The sequence below is a fragment of the Cryptomeria japonica genome, chromosome 3 (assembly GCF_030272615.1).
Source record: "Cryptomeria japonica chromosome 3, Sugi_1.0, whole genome shotgun sequence".
Lineage (NCBI taxonomy): Eukaryota > Viridiplantae > Streptophyta > Pinopsida > Cupressales > Cupressaceae > Cryptomeria > Cryptomeria japonica.
This window is the reverse complement of record NC_081407.1, coordinates 145376025-145397988: the sequence shown is the minus strand read 5'-3', so window position 1 is coordinate 145397988 and position 21964 is coordinate 145376025. Positions and strand designations below refer to the sequence as shown.

The following is a 21964-nucleotide window of genomic DNA, read 5'->3' as shown; positions in this document are numbered from 1 at the left end:
AATTTATAAGTTGAAGCATCATCTACAAAATAACCATATCAAATTACCTTCAACTTTGTCAAAGAGTTCATCTTCTTATTCTTATTCTACATAAGCAAAGAAACCAAAAGGAAAGGAACCAGTTGTTGTAAATTCTAACTCAAGGAGATAGGTCCTTTATTGTAGATCTTCACATCATAAGGTCCCATCATAAAGTGAGATTTTTTCATTTGAGAATTGTTCTACACCACATATCTTTATAGGTAACAACACATATTTATGTTTTTTGCTAATGTTCTATGATGCAGAGGAAGGACTTACTTGGTTCTCAACTCAAAATGGCTAAGGGGCTTCTTCAACTCCAACATAGTTTGACTCACAACTAGCCTTTGTCTTGGGACTCACTTTAGGACATTTTGACATTATTGTATTTGACCCTTCCTATGTTATGAACAAACCTTGAAACGAGGCCTAAGGGACAATGAACAACTCGCATGTGAAGAATTTCAACAACACACCAACACTTGGGGTTTACACCTATTGTTTTATTGCAAATAGGTATGACAACTTTTATAAAACTAGGCCAAACTAAGAGATGAATTGTTTCAATCCATAAAGTGACTTCATGGAGTATTTGATGGTGACACACAAGAAGATATCCAAAAAAACTTGATTGGTCACTAGTTGGTTGTCACTGTCCATGAAGTTCTTCTAGGAAATTTATTATATTTTGTCATATGGTGGCCACCAATGATCGCCAACACTTTGAATAGGTCAATAGGACCTTCACACACACTTCCAATACCTTCTCCAATCACAAAATTCTCAAACTATGCATTATTACATTCAAATCTTCCCTTCTCTGTCTTAGCAGTCTAATAACTAGGAAAATCAAACCAATGGTCCTTCAAAAGCACGTGCAAACCTCCACTTCAACCCCTGAAAGTTTGGAATATTTTTAAAACATATATATAGACCTTTCCACCCATTTTAGTGATTTTCCACTAGTGGAAAGTCAAGTTATACATTTTTTCCACTTGTTGGTTACCTTAGGTAGGGTTTTGACCAATTTTCGCAAAAAAATGCAATATCTTACAATATGCTCAATGAAAATTGATGAGATCAAAATAAAATGAAAGTAGATTCACATTCTAGCCAATTCCAATTGGTTTCAGTTCATAATATGGACTGGACAATCTGTACAAGAGGAAAGAGAAGCCAAAAACATGAGAAATGCACTGAAAAATGAGGTTTTCATTCACCAATAAAAGTTATCCAACCCCAAATCTGAGTTGGAAGGTTACATTTATACATTTTCCACCTTAAAAAATACTCCAACCGTTCAACAAACCAATTTGTTAACAAAAACAACTTTTGGAAAGTTGCTTGAAAAAAATTTTGAGCAACATGACAACTTTGTGTAACTTTTACATTTTTTTACCAATGAACTTAAAACTTTCCAAAATGGTGTCAAATGGTCATAAAAGACCTTATTAGACCAAAAAACAACTATCCAACCTAGAACCAAGAAATGACAACTTTGCTTGCTATGAGGCTTTTGATGCCCCTACATTTTATTGGCATGGGTGAAGGATTATTCAATGTTGTCCTTTTTGTACATTCACTACCAACTAGATTCATTTCTATCTATTGGAATACACATATTTTTGCAAGTAAGAGTGTTAATTTCACTCCAAACATTGTGACAATTCAAGATTTATGGAGAAGTAATATTGTTGTAGTTGGGGAGGTATATTGTTAGTCTATACTTTACACCTTCTCACATTTTCCTCCTACTTATATCAATTATCGCATTGCTTCCATTGTAGCTTCCATTGATTTTTATAAGTAGAAAATTCAACTCCTCTAGATTTAACTCCTTAATATGAGTATGTAATTGACCTTCATTTTTTTCTTGTGAGTCTTATCTTATATATTTAAAGGACCCCATTAAGGAAATCCATATCCTCTTTGATGAAAGTTGTATCACATATATTGTATTTTGATCATTAGTTCATATTCTACATTAGCTTCCACATGACTTTTTTATTGTTGCCTTCTTTAGTTAGTCCTAAGACTCCCAATTTGATTCTGGCACATTTCGGCACTAGCATAGTAACATTTAGGCAACTACCAAAAATATAAATTCTTAGTTTGCTTCCCTAATATTCCTTTCAAAAATGGGGAGATATTTTGCATTGTCAATTAGCCATGTTTCTTCCCAGGAAGAGAAATATTTTTTGATGATCCCTGACCATCTTCAACATTAAGTGCCAATCATCTACAATCAATAAAGGAAACTACAGATTGAGGGGGTAATTATGTGGTCTCTCTTATTCTCTCTATTCTGGTGGGCAGGTTTCTTCATATGGGGTTGTACCCCTCTTATTATTTCAAGTGGGGTCACCTAACTCTACTCTCCCCATCCTCTAATGGGGATTTTCTTTCCTATGGTTTTCTCCTTCTCTTCCTATGGAGGGATACATTTTGGACATGGTACCTAACACATTTATACATTTGTTAAGACCAATCCATCAGTTTTTTTCTATCCACCTATATTATGTTAATGGGGGGTGTTTATTTTTATTTTATATTTACTTAATTACTTTATTGCATTATATGCACCTAGGATAGGATTAGCATGATTAGGTAGGCATCTACTTGGGTAGGTTTCACTTGCATCATGTGACTTTAACTTCTTAGTTTGACGAAGATGGTGTGTAAATATGTCACTACATCTCCTTGGTCTCGCATTGGTTGTGCATTTACTAATATATTCTATATAGACCCACCTCTTGCTCTTAGATGAGAAATCAATCATCTTATTGCATTGCATCTTTTGATTAGAATACAATATTTTATCATATTGATCTTCTATGTGCTTTCCTTGATGCCTTCTTAAGCTTAAGTAGCTAAATCCATTACCAAATCTTACGCCACCTTCTAGGGTTTTATTATTTGTCATTTCATATGTTTCCCTCTTTGTTGGGTATTATTGAAAAGCACACAATTATATTGAGAGAGGGGTGAATCAGTATAATAATAAATGTTTACTCTTCAAAACTCAATTAATCCTAGTAGCAAAATCTTAATCAACCACAAATGCAGGATCAAGCATGTAGAAACATAAGACGAACGCATGATTTATGTGGAAACCCTTGCGAGAGAAAACCAAAAAACTATTATTTCTGAATTAGGAACTTCTTACAATCTTTGTAGACACCAATCCTCTTTAGATGATTTGTAGGTACCAACACACTAGAGACATCAATCCCCAAAACTAAGCACCAACTCATCAAGAGACACCAATCTCTTTGAAAATGAAGCACCAACCTCCAAAAGAATAAAGTAATAAATGCTTGATCTTCTTTCTGAATCAAATTTTATACTCATCTACAAAATTGCCCAAAAGGCTTCTTGAAATCTATATATAATCTTCAATATTTTCTGCTTATATGTTTACAATAATTCACTCTCAAATTATGCCCTTAGGCCTACAAATTTGCCATTAAATTCTACTCTAAGGTCTAGAATAATTCTCCTTCAATTCTTCATACTTCTGAGGTCTACTCTAGACCTACTATAAATGGGAAAATATTTGTTGAAATCTTGATAATTTAAATCCCAAATGAAATCCTTTTATATATGCAAGTGCACTCATTCACCAACAATTACATCCCTCCAAAACAAGTTGGCCAAGGAGCATATCTAGAAATACTTTATTTAATTTCCATTTACATCCCAAAGTGGGCACTCAAATCGAGGTTGGACCAATAAATTGATTTTAATTTAAATTTCAAAATAGGCACCCAAATCAAGAGGCGTCAATCCTAAAAACAGTAATAATATTTTATTTAATTTCCCTAAGAATAAATTTAAAAATTTATTTATTCAATTTTAATTCAAATTACAAATCTCAAAGTGAGCTTCAAAACTGATCATCATTGACAATAATTTTCTAATAATTATATCCTCTTATAAGCAGTAGCATAGTCTAATCTCATTTATTTTATTATAATTTACATTGATAGATTAAAGTTTAGAAAACCCAAAAAAAATTGCGTAAAAAATCTTTCCTATTAACACTTTTCTTTTTAAGTTTTTCTATTTTGTGAATGTTTCTATGTAGATAAGTGAAAAACATTCATAATAAAAAAAAAATGAATGCAAAATCTAACAAAATCTTTTTGATAAAATTTGAAACTGTTGCTACCAACACCCCTTCCTTCACCCCCTAAACCCTGAAGGACTCCAAATTTTCTTATAAACTTCTCATAAAATTGAGAGAATGTCAAGATCTTTTGATTCCAAGTTCCTAGCATTTACCACATTCTATGAGTCAGCCATTAGTGTTCATTTATATCACCAAACATCCATGTAGATCCTTCCAATATTCCCATCACTTGTTTTTCTAAATCAAATCGAATTCGATACCACTCTGTCACTGTCCACTTCAGTGGAATCGATGTTTCAAAGTATAAATACCATGTCACCACTAAAGAAACATTTTAAGCTTTCAAAGTTGAATATTCTTATCTGAAAGGCTTAATAACCAAAGTTGATGAATCAAGACTTAAGAGAGGCTGCTGGAAAAGTTTCAATACTGAACACTTGAGTATTTTAGAATTTTTTATTATTCGAACCTTAGCATAGTGCTAGGTTTTCAGCTTTACAAACACCCTTTCACATTTATAATCATTAGATAAGCATACTTAAATGTGAATGAACAGAAATTCTTTCAAAATATATCATTCAAATGTTTCTTTTATAAATGTTAATCAATTTAATACCATCCTTGAATATCAATTGTTTATCCATTTCGTAATGTATATCAAATAATCAATTCAGATGCTCACAATAATTACATTCAAATTAAACAAAATCAAATTTTATATGTTTTAATGTGGTGTATCATGTCAAAAATAATTTTAACTATATAATTATGTTTGTGATGAACATTAGACAATCCTCAAACAAAACAAAACACATAAATGCACAACTCACTAAATCAGATTTTTAAACATGATACTTTGAAAATTATCTCGATCTTAATCTCAAATTAAAACATCTTGATATTCAACTCTAACCAAAATTATTAATCCCTAATCAAATAGTGAAAATTATAGTTATACCATGTATGTGTTTTTATTACCATCACAACCAATACTTTGATCTAAATTCAAACCAATTATTTTCTTCATGGTTTAATATTTATGTTCATATACATGTGAATTTTACAATGATATCATGAATGTTGACTCACAATTATCACTAATAATAAAAAACAATAAAAATGTTAAATACAATTTTGATCAGTCAATCAAAACTCTAAAAAAGAACATTAATGCAGGCCCTATAATATACAACCAAAGCGCAAGATAAAAGTTAAGCCCCACTAAGGAAAACATAGATGGTATTACTCAATTTGCAAGGCTAATACGACTAGCATTTCTCAATTTACTTCGAATGAGACAAATAATAATTCTTATAGTTAAGGATGAAAATTTGAAATATATAAAAAATATTAAAAGAAAATTGAGAAATGTAATAGAAACACTTGAAAAATGATTATTCTGAAATTAAAAATGAATGTAGAGCTAAAATGAGTTTTTAAAGTTTTCAATTAAATTTGATGATCTTGGACGTAAATCTTGAAGGTGTGTGCTAGTTTCCGCATTGTTGCTTATATGTAGGCATTATTAATTATAGAAATGTTAGTGTTCACTTGAAAAATGATCACTTTGAAACTAGAAATGGGTTTAGGACTAGAAAATGGTTCTTTTAAGTTTTCAATTATATTTAATGGTCTTAGATAGAAGTCTTGGAGATGTGTGCTAGTGTTTACACTGTGGATATAGTTTACTATAGAAATGCTAGTGTCCTCCCAATCACTAGTGTTCATGTATCCAACATGACCCAAATTTTCAAAAGTTGCTCATATGATTTTTAGGAATGTGATATGGTGGCTTGAAACTTTTAGATAGATCGACCCCAATGTTTAAATTTTCTATTCAATGAATGGTTTGGGATGACAATTTATTTTGTAGTCAAGTATTTGTTAATTTTCTTTCTTTATTTATTGTTATGTTTTTTTATTATCAAATTGATTACTAAACAAGACGTCTATTAATCTTTCACTAATTATTATTTGTTAATTTATCTTGTTTACTTATTATGATCTTTTTATATAAAATCAATTACTAAACAAGACCTAATAGATCTTCCATTGCTTATTATTTTTTAATATGCTATCCTTATTGAATCTCATGATTTTTTATTATAAAATTAATTCTTAAGCAAAACCCCTTAGATCTCCCATTATTTATTAATTTTAAATATAACAATCATTCCATATATATAAACCAAGATACTAAATATAATTATTTAAGACAACTAAATTAAAACTCGGTGTAACTGCAATAATAAGACATATTGAGTGATAGGATAACCACAAAATATTCTAAATCTGACGGGAAGCAATCACACATAAGATCCTTTATCTAAAGACAGATGAGCAAACAGAAGAGCTAAGAAGACTTGGACAAGAGTAAGCCCTAAAAGTAAGGTTAAACAGAAACCTAAAAGTGACCATGCTAAAAATATCTCCAAGTTGAAAAATATATATTAGCCAAATGTTAAGAATCCAACATGTGATTTCACTCCGATAGTTTTAAAAACTAATTGAATTGAAAACAAAAAAAAAATTTAAAAATCATCATATTTTCTATTAAAAATATTAAAGTGAATGTGTTTTCATTTTAATTCAATAAATTGTTATCAGAAGATAAAATGCAAAACCCCAACAGCTACTTAATTCGCTTATATTGAAAAGTATCGATTCCTGTCAGCGACTCGTCTTTTAGTGTATTCCAGCTTTCATATACCGAAAGCACGAATCTTTTTCTAATTAAGTATAATAGCATATAATTTCTGAGTTGTGTTATATTAAACTACCTTGCAAGAAAAGCTTGTTAAATGATTAAAATCAAAACATTACAAATATGAATGAGTGCAGATGAGGGGGGCATATTGGATTTGCGAAGAATCTTATCCTAGAAAATAAATTGCATTGGCCTGTTCCGTGCTTATTCAGAAAGGAGCCATTCATCTTCTGTGAGAATAGCATGGAAGAACACACGAGAGCATGACATTTCAAAATGAATTTGAATTTAGAAAACCTCCAACCACTCCTAGCAGTCCAGGACAAACATGTATAAGGGAAACCCACTGCAAAGAAGCATTGGATGTTTAAACAGTATGCAGACAGATATTTCGGCTATTCATTTCTTTTACCAGACCCCTCAGCATGATACTTCGTCCCATGATGACCTGCTAAAGATACATCTATGATAGAAGTAGAAAATAATGCAAATCAATATTGCAAGAGCAAGCTTTGAAAAAGAACAAAATACATATACAACAGTATAATATCCCAAGATGGAACTTGAAATCACGGAGAACGGCCAATATAATAGCAGAAGCATTAATTAAGAAAAACACCAAAACAAAAGCAAGAGCTCCTGTTAAACAAGAGAAAGTGAGAGAAGTTCTGAATGGCAGAAAGATAGTGCAAAAGCAAGCTTGGAAAAGAACGGAATACATACATAGCAGTATACCGTATAATATCCCAAGATTGAACTTGAAAACCTAGACAGCCAGTATAGTAGGACCATGAATTAGGAAAACCACCAACACAAAAGCCAGACCTCCTGTTATACAGAAAAGTAAGAAGTTCAGAACAGCACAAAGGTAATGCAGTGACAGAATATTGGAGGTACATCAGACTCGCCACAACCTTTTCTCTCTTAGATTCAAGAGGTTTCTGATAAAATTGCCAGAATTTTGCAGCAGCAAGATGTTATGACAGCTTTCAGTCCACAAAACATGATCAAGGTGGATCTCAAGTTGTCCTAAGATATCGAGTAGCTTGAATCAAAAAGTGGGGTACAGTATCAAGTGCTATTATGGTCTATGTAACCAGGTTTCCAACCTTGGACGAATCCAAACCAGTCAGGGCCATTGGATCCTGATTTCAATCTCAGTCCAGCCTTAACTTGGCCAGGGTCTGGCCATAGTTTAGGTTAAGCCAGGGTCTGGCCATAATTTTAGGTTCAGCCAGGGTCTGGCTCCAAACTAACCATTTGGCCTAGGTATCTCTTAGGTATGTCTTAGAAGTACCTGAAGTGCACCCAAGGTAAACCATGAGCAAACTTGGGGAGATTCCACGAGATTCCAAATATGCATTTAAAACAAATACAAACAAAAAAAACAACCATAAAAGGGCCTGGTAACAAGGACTCGATCCCTGGACCCACAATGTGTGACGCTAGGGAACACAACAAGGGCACTAACCTTCCACGCCACTGGAGCTGCAATCCCGGGACCCACTCTGCTTTAAGAAGGCCAAAACTAATTATTGTATTTGGCTGTGCTGGATGGAAAAGCAGTATTTTTGCCCAGAGATTTTTCCAATTAAATCCCAAGTAGTTGAATTCCATTAGTGAAGTAGATATATAAATAAAATTTGGCCCTAACCTAGCCATTCAGCCTAGGTATATCTTAGAAGTACCCAGGATGCACCCAAGGCAAACCGGGGGCAAACTTGGGGAGATCCAACAAGGTTCCACAAATATTCCTTTTAAATAAATAAATAAATAAATAAAACACTAACCCTAAAAATACATTTAGATCAATGTTCCACCGAGTTTCCTGACGCAGAGATTGGGGGACAGGGAGACGAGTTTCGCAGACGATGGATCAAGGGCTTAAGTTTGGGGATGGGGGGGGAACAAAAGGGAAGAGTGGCAGGGAGGCAGTGCTGATTTACATATAGTACTTGAAAAACTAGTTATGAAAAGATGTATAAGTACATTTCAAATGAAACTTTGGCAAATTAGTAAAATAGCAAAAATGCAAATACTAAATACTAAGATTTAAGATTTCATTTTAAATACTTGAATACTAAATAAAATTTGAAAAATGAAAATGTCAAATTGAAGATTTATATTATATCCTCTTCTTCTTCTTGCTCTTATCACCCCTCTTGCACTTGCAAGAACTCAATCTCTCTCTATCACTCCTTCACTCACTCTTTTCTCTCCACTTCACCTAAATGTTGGAAAAATGAGAGAACCAAATGTGAGGAAAAAAGAGGATTTGGAAGGGTTTTGTAAAGGTTAGAGGGCATGGATGGGGCCCACATGCCATAAGGGTTCGACCCTTGGCACCAAAAACAAGGGAAAAAAAGAATTTTAAAAAAAAATTGCCTTTTTGAGACGTCCCAGGACATGAAACACCCAGACGTTTGAGGGACGCCTGGGCATCCCCAGGACGTCCTGGAGACGTCTCGCCATCCCTGATGTCCCCAGCAAGCCTTTATAGTCCCGGCAGCAGTAGAGAGACAGCGAGGGGACATCCCTCCCCATCCCAAAAACATGGGGTTGGGGTGGGGGGACGCATCCCCATGGAACACTGATTTAGATTTTCTTTTGAAGAATTTGGAACGAACTTAAAACTTAAAAACAATAAAATTATGAAAAATGGCATGTAACAGTCATGAAGGCCCCTCTGGCCTTAATTTGGGCTTAGTAACAGGGTCTCCATCCCTTGAACAACCCTGTATGACAACTGGGAATGCAATAATGGCACTAACCTTCAACTGGTTTAAAAAGGCAAAAAAAAGTAAATTATTTTGAGCTGTACCAAATGGAAATGCAGTGGTTTTTTCCAGAACTTTTTCCAATTTAATCCCAAGTAATTGAATTCCATTTATCAAGTCAATATATACATACTACAGCCGAATCCAGCTGTACTGAACACAGGAAAAAATAGTCAATGAACCACAGACACCAAATCCAAAACCCAAGCCCAAACCTGCAACATATATTGTGGCAGAACCCTACTCATCAAAATTGGACTCACAAAAATTTGGCAAAAACCTAACAGACTCGGCAATTTTAGTAAAGCATGATATATATATAAAGAAATTTCAAAATACATGAATTTTTTGAAAAGAATGGCCTAGACTTGCCAAGTCTGGCAAAAAAGCTGCAAGGCCTCATCCTCTGACTTGGAACGGGGAGATTTATCAGGTACTATGTCTGTCTTGTAACATTGGATAGAAAATATATAGCTAAATCAAAAACTAAGGTCCACTTCCCTTGCATTTGACCCAATAAAATAGAAAATTCAGCATTGGAGGAACACTGTGATGGGACAACACCATTTTGGCATTCAAGTTGCTGAGGTCATTACTAGGGAGTAATTAACTGATAGTTCATTCTATTTTATTAATTAATATACCAAGAGCCTGAAGGATAGAATTGAAATATAAAATTGAAAAAAGGCATAATTAAGTCCTATGGTTATACCCAAATAATTAACTAGCTTTTAATGACCAATTTTTAACAGCTAGTTCACAATAAAAAAATAATTAGGTATTTAAATTTTACTAAATGCCAGTGTTTTACTGAGCTTCAGAGACAAGGAGACATGGGGACAGTTTTGGAGTGGCAAAATTTCAGCAGAGAGAATTTTGATTAGCCATCTTATCTTTATCTCTACCTTTATTTATATTAAAATACTGTATTAATATTATTTAATTTATATTTTAATTATTAAATAAAAAAATTAATTTAAAGGCAATTGAGAGCACACAATATTTTCTTCTTCCCATGTAAGAGGTTCTATTTCCTTGAGCACTATAGCACTATATTATGCAAAACAATTACTTAATCAGAATGTGAAAAATCTAAAATTGCTAGTTTTCCCACAAAGCTCACAAGCAGATTAAGAACAAAAAAATTCTATAACTGAAAGTTAACCAAATTTACAAAAATTTATAAGCCCAAAGGACAGTACAAAATAGAAGACATTACATGATACATCAAAGCATGACAGGCCCAGGAGAGTGCCAATCCTTGAGACAAAATTAAGAGTCAAGGGCTCCAGAGTCCAAACTGACAGCCACTGCACTAACAAACTACAGTTCAACATAACTTAGAGATCCTTCACAGATCTGAAGCTAATTAGATCCAATACTCTTTAGCATATTTTTTCTAAAACAGTTTACAGAATAACACCAGTGTGGCTGCCGAGTAACCTCTCAAACCAAGAATAGTCCACCAAAATCTCACCCTCAGCCAGGGAAGTCTTGACCTTATGATCCACAAATGCATCAATCAGCCTATCCTCCCAAGCTTTACGAGCAACATCAGCAACAGTAATCTGATCCAAAGCATTATTTAAGATGGTATTCACAAGAATAACAGTCAGGGTCTCAAATTCTTTGGCAGTCTTATCATCTGTCCTAGCCTTGTAATTTTCTGAAGCAGTAGAAGCACCAGAAGCCAGTTGACCTCTAGCACCGCAACGCTCATTCAGAGCAATCTGTCTAAGGTCGTCCTTGTAAACACTGAATGATCCCTACGCATAAATCTTGTAAAAGTCTTCCTTTGGTACTTTCAGCATCAAGGTAACCTGCAAGGCAACAAAGGGAAAAGTGACCTTATGACAAAAGTTCATAAGTTAACTCCTTTCTCGCTGAAAAATCTCATTTGTTTCTTAATTTCCATAAAACTTCAGTAGACACAATAAGCCATAAGTTCCTAGGAAATGTGTTCAACCTCTTAGAAGAGTTAATGGGTCCAAACAAAATATCAAGCCAGGAAATGGAGTTCTTATCAGAAAACGACGTCTACTCCAAAAAAACAAATCTCAAACTTTTTTAGCAAACTTAAAATCAAAAAAAAATGGAAACAGATCTCATCCGCATTGCACCAAGAATAGGAGCCTATACTGAACCCACAAGAAGACCAAGTAGTGCCACAGCAAGTTGATGATGTAAAAATAACAACCTAAGACAAGACTTCTTTGGCTCAATACAAAAAGACCAAATATAATCAAATGTATTCCCAAAAGCTTAGGGGAATCAATAAAGCCCCACTTACTTTTCAAAGAATCAAAAACCTCCTCGGAGAGAGACAGCTTATCATACAAAGTTCTGTAAGAGATTTCAGAACTAGAAGCATAAAAGTCCTCTTGATATCCTCCCAAGAAAAGAGAGAGCCATCTCTAAAAACATGTGCAAAAGATTGTATACCTTTAAATAACAACCATCTAGCAGAACAAACTATAATCAAAGATCAAGGTGAGTTATTGCAAGAAAGGCTCCACCAAAGCAATTGCTGTACCCATACAGAAAAATTCATATAGTGTCTGATCTTGAGTCAAATGAAAGCCATTCCTTGTATCATAAATCATTGTCAAAATCCTTGTGTATCATGGCCACGAATGTCATACTTTCAAGGTCTGATCCACGTCTTTGCATATCCAATCGAAGGAGCTTTCCAACAATCAGAAAAGGTGAAGATCATGGATTGTATGTGAAGGAGGAAATCCAAAATTGACTTAAGGAATGAAATAAAACATAAGGGTTAGTGGGTCAAAATGTTCTCGAAGTGAAAATAGATCAAAAAGGTCCTCGGAGCACGCCATAAAGGATAATAGCTGAATTTTGCAAACATAAAATTGTCCAAATGACCCAATGGAGCATGGCATAATGCATTTTAGTAAAAAAATTCAAAACATCAATAAGTGACCAAAAAGGATCCTCGCGTGTGGCATAATGAATTTTTTCCAAAGTTGAAAACACACCAAAAAAAGTCCCAACAAAATCCCAGCATGTGCCAGAATTCATTTTGCCCAAAAGTTCAAAAACCAAAAAAGTGTCCATTCCATGTGCATTGCACACCTTACAGATTTCGGAAAAAAGTTTAAATGTCAAATAAGGTCAAGACATGCAAAACATGTGTCATAACAGTGCAGAACAGTTTAAACACTAAAAAAGAGTCAAGAATACTTCAGCATATGGCTAATAAATAATTGTCCAAAACAGTGTACAAACCAAAACGGTATTGTATCATTAGCACATTATTGAAATTTTGACAAGTCATTCTTCTCCTGCTGTTGGGTAGAGATTGGGTCACCATTTACTTTTGGAAGCACCTTTCAAACTCAGATCTGGTTTACCAATGTTTGGCCACCATCACAAAAAATGACAGCGGGTTTTCAAGTGCCCAAAGCAATTTGTTATTTTCAGACATATAAAAACATCTTCAAAATCAAAAGGGTTGCCAGCGCCATCTACAACAGCTTTGGAAAGTTTTCAGTCATCAACAACAGATTTTCAGCATAGTCAAGTCAAAGATGCTCTTCAATATTGGTACATGAATATTCAAAGGTCAAGGACACTAAGCTAGGGAACATGAGCATTGATGAGATTGATTTGGAGGATAAGATCAAATGCAGCAGTGAAATTGCCCAGGGGTTGCAAACTCTTTTCCTAGCTCACCTCAATCACCTACACCAAACATAACACCCCTAAAAAGAGGGAAATTTGTACAGTAAGTGATCAAGTCCTTGCCAAGTTTGATGTTGATTCCATTGAAAATGCTTTTAATTTGTTGCCATGTTAAGAAATGCAAGACACGAGCATTCAGTGGTGCAAAGAAATATGGACCAAAAATCTTTGTTAGGACTAAAGGTGATATTAACCTTGCAATCCTTTTAGAATATTGTAATTTAATTGTTTATTAGTCAATTAATTATGTGTACATCGCCAAGGATCATGGAGAGAACCATCTTAGACGTCCACGTGTTTGTAGGGTATTTATAATGTGTGTAAGTGGCATAATGTAGGAGAAAGCATTGAAAGGCATCACTGGACACTTAGCATTAAGTGGAAGAGAATCTATGACAATTTACAACAAATTACAAGCATCTATGACATTGTAAGAGGCGTAAAAAAGCATCTATGATGATGGTGTAAGAAGTTGGCTGTAATGTCCCCACTTTGAAATAGGATTTAATAATAAAATTAAAATACAAAAGAATAAAAATAAAATTAAAATTAAAATATAAAAGAATAAAATTAAATATAGACTCCCTCAAAAGGCATGAAACTCCCTCAAACATGAGATATAAAATGAAGGAAGAGAACCTCATTTGTGGGGGGGGGAAGAAAGAATGGAGCATGTGAATCAAGAAAGAATCAATGGAAGAAGGAAGGAGGAGAAGAAAGAATGGAGTATGTGAATCAAGAAAGAATCAATGGAAGAAGGAAGGAATGGGAACTAAATAAGGAAGTGCGTCTTCCAAAGGAAGGCAGAAATTATGAAAGGTTGTGTCTCTTTCAAAGGGCATAATTATGGAAGGTTATGACTCTTTCAATGGGCATAAATGATGAAGGGTTGTGACTCATTTGAAGGGTGGTGATTGTGAAAGGTTGTGACCATTACAAAGGGCAAACATGATGAAGAGGTGTGACCCTCCCTCAAATTGGAAGATATAAGGGGAGAAGGTTTCATTTGATGAGGGCATCAAAGCATAGCAGGAGTTCTCATAAAGCAATTAGATCAGACCTGAACCGTGATACTCTAATCTCTTGTGGGCAAAATATAAGGTGATTCAAATAGGGGACATTACATTGGTTATCTTCTTAAGTCTTGCTGAGTTGTTATTTTCATTCTCTAGTTGGCTATTTTTGTTCTCTAGTGAAGTTGGACGATCAAATTCATGAGAAAGGTATTGAAACTTCTAGAAAGATGCTTTTAAATCCTAGACACATCATGAGATCTTTTTTGTATGTTGACTACTTGGTTTAGGCCTACTTGTTGGGACCCATCTTCCTTTTTCCTTTTTAAAGGAGAGTTTTTCCCACGAGTTTTCTCTTCTCTATTATAAAGAATTTTTTGGACATGGATGCTTGTTGTGACATTTTCACACATTGCCCCATTGCAAATGGGGACCCTTGCTTTTTTGCTTTCTAGGGTTTGTTTTTAGTTTTTTTAGGGTTTTGTCAGTTAGCCTTTGCATTTTGAGTGTCGCCAAGGGGATCACCTGGATAGCAGGTCCTGCTTGAATAATGTCCTGATCCTGAAATTTGACTAAGTCTGCAATGTCCTGATCCTGAAATTTGAGTAAGTCTGAAAACTGAAAAACCTCCAAAAACTAGCTTTTGCAATATAACTCCTGGAGGTCTGAAACCACTCTCAAACATCCTGAAAGTATATATGGAATATAACTTAAAGTATAAGAAATGTATACTTAAATGTTATATTCCATAAAATTATCCTGACGGAGAGTTCAAAAAGTCAAATTTCGCTCCTGACCCTCTCAGGAGGTCCAAAGCGAATCTTGCTCCTGACCCTTGCTAAGGGTCCAGAGCGAAATTCATTATAGACATCATATGCCAACTCGCTTGAATTTGAAACCTTGTTCCTGGCCTTGAAAATGATCTTACCTTGCCCTGTGAAGTGGTTTGAAACTAAAAGATTGAGCAATTTAGCCTAGATTGTAAATTTCGCTCCTGACCCTTGCTGAGGGTCCAGGGCGAAAATGTTGCTCGAGTTTATTTCTCGCTAATTTTGGCTAACTTTTTTTGTGCAAGGTTTCCCAGAGAGAAGATTGGACATTACTGGATGCATTTGGAAGTTTGAAAGTTTGAAAAATGGTGAATTTTGGGCAACAAAGACAAAAATAGCTCCTGGCCTTCACTGAAGGCCCAGAGCGAAAATTTCAAAGGCACAATTTTCTTGCAAGGACAAAGCGATTTTATGATTGAAATGAATGAGGGAAGGTGTGTTTTGCCCATTGAAGATAATTTGGGGGGCTAACAAAAGATGGATAAGCTTGAATTTGCAAAATCGCTCCTGACCCTCTCTAAGGGCCTAGGGCGAAAAACCTAATATCCAACCTTTTTCTCCAAAATTGAGCAAAGCTAAGCCTAGGCACAAGTTAGAAACGATGTTTGAAATGCCTTGAAGTGGAATTGAGATGCTGAGAGTGCAAATTTTGATGACAATAGGGAAAATCGCTCCTGACCCTCTCCAAGGGTCCAGGGCGAAATTTCCAAGAGTTCTCACTTCCCTTGTATTTCGAGATGGTATTTTGTTTCCAAGACTCAAAAGGGAGTGAAGAATGATATTCTACGCCTTGAGGGTAATTTGAAGTTGAAGTGATCAAGAATTTGTGCAAAAGACTCAAAATCGCTCCTGACCCTCACTGAAGGCCCAAGGCGAAATTTGCAAAACCAACAACTTCCCTTCAAGATTGCGCTAAGGCAAGGTTGTGCTAAGGTGGAGGGGTCCTCCAAAACGTGATGAACAAGGATTTACCTCCAAAACTTGATGATCTTAGCCTAATTTGCAAAAGTCGCTCCTGACCCTCACTGGAGGCCCAGAGCGAAAATCTTTGAAGCCCCTATTTTGCATTGCAAAAGCAAATCAAGCATGCATGGAACAAGTAAAGGAGATCATTGCTTACCCCACAAGGAGAATTGACAATTAAAAGATGAAGGATTAAGAGCAAAATTGAAAAATCGCTCCTGACCCTCTCTGAGGGTCCAGGGCGAAAAAAAACCTAAATACACTTTCCTCCTAAAGATCAAATGAAATCAAATTCAAAACTTCAATTAAAAATACCATTTAAATGTCTAGAAGAAGTTTTGGGCGAAAAAAGGGAGGTATGCAAGGTCTAGATTGAAAAATCGCTCCTGACCCTTGCCAAGGGTCCAGGGCGAGATTAGTGATATCCTTCATTTTTACATTATTTGAGCATGATATTCTTAAAAATTCACCAAATTTACTCACTTCGAAGCCTTTGGAAGATTAAATCAAATTCACATTAAATTAAAGGCATTTCAATTTAATAAATTAATTTTGTACCTTGAAATAATCAAAATGAACATCTTAGAGGTATTAAAATTAATTTAAATAATTAAAAAATTAAAGGTTGAGCGCACAAGGCATTATTTTGTCTTTATTTATCAAGTCGGCCTTCTTCTTGGTGGTTTTTTATTTTATTTTAAGGCTTAATTGCTAGGTCGGCCTCAACAAGAATCAAGGTAAGCGCTCTATATAATGGGAGAGGTTCTTTAGCAAATTCAAATCATTCTTGCATTATCTCTCATGCGAACTTGAAGAGCATATTTTGAGGAGCGAAATTCAGAAGATTGAAGGTGAAATTAAGCAAGTTTGAAGGTGAATTTCCAGATTTTGGAGAAGCTAGTGGAAGGTGAGGCTCTTTTGAAGGCTAAAGGAGGCGTACTTCATCCAAGGGATGGCTATAAATCTTGCCCAACAAAATCCGGTCTTCTTCCTTCATTTTTCAAGGTTTTGTACTTAAGTATTCAAGGGAAGGTATGAAGAATTACTTTTTTGAAGATCTCATTCAAGACTTATTGTGATCCCATTGCAATTTTGTAAAATCTAAGTCTTGAAAATCCAATTTCCATTCATGATTAATTTGAAAATGTATAGTTCTTGATTTATCATGACTTTTTTCAAATTAATATCTTAAGTTTTACCTTTGAAAGGTCTTAAATTTCATGCTTTGAGGTTTGATGCTCAAAAGACTAACTTTAATATTTTGTGTAGGCATCAAATGGAGATCTCGGAGTTGGAAAATCAAGCCAGATCAAAGGGCGACCTCCTCCAGTCAAGCATCGACAAGGACAGCCTTCTTCGATCCGGCATCATCAGGAATAACTTCTTCCAATCCAGCATTCCAAGGCGAGATACATCATCATCCTGCAAATCAAAGACAAAAGAAGTCAGAACAAAGGGTTCGTTGAAGAAGCAGATAGTTCCAGAAGAGTTAATTAAAGCTAATTTCTCAACATTACCAAATTGGCATCAACCGAGTGTCAGACGAGGTGGCATCCCAGTCATCACTTCTCCAATTGGATTGGTCCACCTCAACATGTCCAAATTCAATGTACCTAACTCATGGGAGGTGGCGCAAACTTCGATGTACCTACCCCAGCTATCTATTGGTCGAATTTTCCAAAGAAGACATGTGTCCTAAAGATATAATTTTATCATTGGTCAAGCATTAAATGTTATGTAATGGTTGTAACAAACCCTAATTAGGGTTTTCATTATTGAATCTTGTCCATTGATCTCAAATGGATCTGAGCCATCGAATTGTATTCAGGGCACTATATAAGCCCCGACTCTTCATTTTGTAAAGGGAGTTAATAGAAGACAGATAGAGAATAGTTAGAAGGTGATTAGCTAGTTGATAGAATAGCAATTAGAGTAGAGTAGAGAAAGAAGGCAAAGATTGTTGCCAAGATGTTGTTGTAAAAGACTTGTAAAACTTCATTGAAGAAATGGTGAAATTTATGGGTCGATTCGACAATTTGCATGGTCTCTATACTTCTCATATTTGATTTCATGTTATTAGATGAGTGGAAGAAATGTGCTTGATTGATGGTGAAATTCGTATATCCATACTACTAGCAGTTTGTTGATTGCAGACTTGCCTTGTGTAGTCAACTGGAATCATTCAGCTTAAGCTTAACTTCAATTGTCGCTTCTTCATTGATATGCATCAACCTGATGGTGTCTATGCCTGTAGTGATGATTTGAACATCATAAAGCTTTCCTTCGAAGATCGCACTAACCTTGTGGAGATGGTCCTGGGATGTCAAAACAAGACTTAGTTAGAATTTCATCAAAGATCATTCATTGCTCTTACATTCTTAGTGTTAGGATTAGATCCTTTCCTCGCCCTCGTCTTTTTTCCTTTTTTCAAATCTAAGGCAGTAAAATCCTGTGTTCCAGCAATATTCAAAGCAAATCAGAAGTTCAGTCATCAAGTGTAAGTCCCCTTGTGATTCCAGCAAATCACATCATACCACAGAGAGCTTATCCACACGTAGAGATCCTACATACAGAACCTTGGAGTTACTCCGACTGATCCTTCAGCGAGATCTTCAACAGTTGGGAACTTTGTTCAAGAGAAGATAAGATACATCGGTATTTTATTCTGTGTTCGCATGTGCAAAAAAAACACGTCAACAATACCTAACATGGCCTTGTTGCCAATCATCACCATCTACCAAAGTTGTGCCTGTGGAGGGTGTTAGTCTATTGTATTTATGCACTAGTTTATCATCTTGCTATGCACTTAAGCTAAGTTTTCTTATGTTTTACTAGTGTTGGTGCCATCTCTCACATAGAGTGCCATCTTCTAGAGGTGTTTAATTAGGTAGGTAAATTGTTATATTAGCGAGTGATTCTTTCCTTAGACTCCACACTTGATGACTCACATGATGAGTCAGTGTGTTTGTCTTCAGTTTCAACTCTAGTCTTGCCCATAAAACAAGATCTTTGTCAAGTGCTTTTGATTTTGTAAAGCTTCTTGGTGATTTTCACATGGTATCAAAGCTATTTTGCAAACCCCATCTTTGTTGTTGAGAATGAAAGAAAAAAATTTCATAAGACCTCTGGAGCAAAATAGAGGCTTTTGTTGAATCTAAAAGGCTTCAATTAGCTAGGATAGTTTGTAAACACCCCTAAGGTTTCAGTCAGTCCCTTATAGGCTACTCTTTGGTTTTTTCTGGTTGCCTGCACTTTGAGGCTGCTTGCATAGTCTTTAATTGCATTAATGTACTGTTGGGCACAATTTGGCATACAAAGGTACTAAATTTGCAAGACTTTTTTAATTTAGTAAGGTCTATTTCAAAAAGGTTTTGTGCAGCGCCTTTTTCACTAGCAATCTTTTCTTTTCTTTTCTTTTCTTTTCTTTTCTCTCTTCCAATAATCCCTCTCTTCATGACCATCACCATGACGCACTTTAACCTTTTCCTTTACACTTTTCCTATTTCTTTCATATTTGGTGTGCATATCATTTTCACAAATGACAAGCAGCAGCCTCTCCCTCCAACAGCTAACAGCCAAGAGGTCACTCAAAGGAAAAATCAAAGGGCCCAAGCCTCTACATCCAAAGCCTATGATGAGGGTAGAGTCACCATTTGCAACTGCTCTAGCAATTCTAAACCTAAACACATGGCTCTAGTCCAAGACCATCTCACCCAGCCCAATTAAATATTGAGCCAAAAAACATATGAATCTTCCAATTTGTTGATATCATCTAAGGAAACATTCTATACTTCCCCTAATGTCCAACCCTCTAGATCTGAGGCCTATAACAAAGACACGGTCATGATTCACAACTACTCTCGCAATTCTAATTTTAGATACAAGGCTAAGTCCAACAACAATACATCCTACACAAACTAGTGTGTCCATATGTTGAGCCACAAATATTATTAGTCTCCCTATTGATTCAATGTCCTCGAAGAACATAGCATTGTCACTCTTCATTAGCCATCTATGATTTTCAAAATTCAAGGCTTAATCCATATTTGTAGCATGAGCTATCCAGGAAATGAACCTAATGAAACCAATCAAAATCAGCCTCACATGTTAATGCCTTAGGAATAGATGGCAATCTGCAATATTCTCATCAAGAATTTACAATTGTCAATGATAATTATGGACAAGACCTCTTCACCTAGCCAAAAATGTTAAAGAACACCATTGCAACAAAATCAGCCTCACATGTTAATGCCTTAGGAATAGATGGCAATCTGCAATATTCTCGTCAAGAGTTTACAATTGTCAATAATAATTATGGAGAAGACCTCTTCACCTAGCCAAAAATGTTAAAGAACACCATTGCAACCTAGACAGTAGGACCAACCACAATATTCTTCACTCAAGGTGCTCAACATCCTGAACATATTGCAAACATGCTAGTGCTGCTACACTACCAAGAAACATTTACCATCCAGAACTCATACTTCTACAACAAACATTGGCCGCTTAAATTTTCATATTAACACCTTTTTTGCATCAAGATCAGCAAGATCCTATGAAGAATGTTGCTCGTACTAATGATCAAGTCTGAGGAGGGTATGGATCAGATGCCTCATTACTATGCTTACTTTCCAAATGGTCCTCCACCTAAGCTAGAATTTTTAGCATGCCATCACCACTTAGACCTATGGAGAATAAAATCTTTCCTTGAGAATTTCAAATGCCTTCACAAGCCTTCAGTCTCTCACATCAAAGGGCATGTTTCCCAAAGCTCCTACCCAAGCTTCCAAAATTTTATGGTAGAAATGATCCTAATTCTTATATCAAAGCCTATCCTACACTTAGAGGGAATTTCCCACTTTGTAGGTCATCATAATTAAGCTCTTCTCAAGATCATTGGAGACACAGGACCCTCATTGCTACTATCACCTTGACAAAGGCTCCATCCATAACTTCCAATAATTATCTGAGTTATATGTTAAAAACTTCAGAAGACACATAACCAAAATCAAGGACCTACTTATATACCAAACATAACGAGGGTAAGATGTGTTGATCATATCAATTGACAGAGTGCCCTCTATGCCTCTTCTAGAGCTTCAACAATGATTTAAGAACTAATCACACTTTTCATCCATTATGTTGAGAAAGACCTTGAGTTACAAATTGTGAAGACTAATAAGTCTTTGTACTATGAAGAGGCCATTGAGACCAGCCTTGGAATAGAACAAACCCCAAGAAATAGGTGAAGCCTCGTCAAGTCGAAGCAATCAAAATAACAAGAATAGTAACCAAAACACCACTACTCCAAAATTCAGCAGTCAATCTCAAAAGTGTAAAAAGACTCAACATGAGGGGCATTATTCAACAAAGTCAAGGACAAGCATAAGGGATAAATCAACCAAGTTCAGATTAGGCAACCACCAACAAATAGCCTCTAGATCCACAAGGAAACCACTTTGACCCAAGTCATCCTTCCCAAGTGATATAAACAATAGTAATATGTTTATCATCAAATCACAAGCCATCCTACACACAAATGCAAAAAATTAAAAAAGTTCTTGAGCAATTGAAGAACAATGCATTATTATTTATCTTTCTATAATAATTAGATTTGTTTCTATGATAGCTTCTATACAACCGCCATCCCATTCAAGGCCTATTATACTGTAGAATAGCAGCCTTGAAATTCATCAAAACCTTGTGAGTGCTCACTGTCAGGGATCTACTCACTCTACCTCAACTAATACATGTAATGTCCCCTAATGGGACCCTCTTATATTCTGACCTAGAATCACAATTTTAGTGCATAGCGATTA

At 35.3% G+C, this 21964-nt stretch overlaps 1 protein-coding gene across 2 annotated transcripts in view; it reads right to left on the bottom strand.

The window, feature by feature from the left end:
• Positions 1-10767: 10767 nt before the first annotated feature.
• The window catches only part of LOC131037825 (exocyst complex component SEC15A), a 70349-nt gene continuing 59152 nt past the window's right edge, over positions 10768-21964 (bottom strand). For both annotated transcript variants that reach the window (XM_057970047.2, XM_057970046.2), the window contains exon 3: positions 10768-11457. The gene's annotated coding sequence lies outside the window, so the exon portion shown is untranslated. The remainder of the gene's footprint in view (positions 11458-21964) is intronic.